Below are 1,229 nucleotides of genomic sequence, written 5' to 3' on the forward strand. Positions count from 1 at the left end.
CTGCACAATAAACATTTGTTAAATGAAGGAAGGAAGAGCAGGCAGGAGCTAAGGAGGAAGAAAACTACTTTATAAGGAAAGTATATAAACACTAGAGGCCTGGTGCACAAAATTTGTGCAGTTGGGGGGGTGGTCCCTCAGCCTGGTCTGTATCCTCTCACTGTCCGGGAGCCCTTGGTAGTTGTCCAACTGCCGCGGAGGTTGGAGAGGCTCCTGCCACCTCCGCTGTGATCACCAGCCGTGAGCCTGGTTTCTGGCAGGACTGACTTCCGGTTGGTCAAGCCTCCTGGTTGTTGCAGATGTGACAGACCCTGGGTTTTTATATATTAGGATAAACCGGCAGTCAGACATCCATCTCACAATCTGGGACCTCTGGCTCCTAACTGCTCATCTGCCTGCCTATTCTAACCACTCTGTCTGCCTGCCAGATCCTCCTAACTGCCCTCCCCTGCTGGCCTGGTCACCCCTAATCACCCCTGCCTCAGCTCCAGCCACTATGACTTTGTCCAGAAGGACATCTGAATGGTTGTCCAGAAGATGTTTGGTCTAATTAGCATATTACCCTTTTATTAGAATAGATAAACTGGCAGTCTAACATCCCTCTCCCAACCCAAGACCTCTGGCTCCTAACCGCTCACCAGCCTGCTTGCCTGATCCCCCTAACTGCCCTCCCCTGCTGACCTGGTCACCCCTAACCACCTCTGCCTCAGCCTTTGCCACCGTGGCTTTGTCCGGAAGGACGTCCAGAAGGTCTTCTGGAAGATGTCTGGTCTAATTAGCATATTACCCTTTTATTAGTATAGATAGGCAGAGATAGCTCTAGCCAGTTTGGCTCAGTGGATAGAGTGTGGGATTGTGGACCGAAGGGTCCCAGGTTTGATTCTGGTAAAGGGCACATACCTCAGTTGCAGGCTTTTCCCCATCCCGAGCCCTGGTCAAGGCTCGTGCAGGAGGCAATTAATCGATGTGTTTCTCTCACATCAATGTTTCTCTCTGTCTTTACCTCTCTTGCTATTTACATCAACATGGATGGACCTTGAGAACATTATGCTAAGTGAAATAAGTCAGACAGGCCCTGACCGGTTTGGCTCAGTGGATAGAGCATCAGCCTGTGGACTGAAGGGTCCCAGGTTCGATTCCGGTCAAGGGCATGTACCTTGGTTGCGGGCACATCCCCAGTGGGAGGTATGCGGGAGGCAGCTGGTCGATGTTTCTCTCTCATCGATGTT

The sequence above is a fragment of the Myotis lucifugus genome, unplaced genomic scaffold, assembly GCF_000147115.1.
Source record: "Myotis lucifugus unplaced genomic scaffold, Myoluc2.0 scaffold_192, whole genome shotgun sequence".
Taxonomy (NCBI): Eukaryota; Metazoa; Chordata; class Mammalia; order Chiroptera; family Vespertilionidae; genus Myotis; species Myotis lucifugus.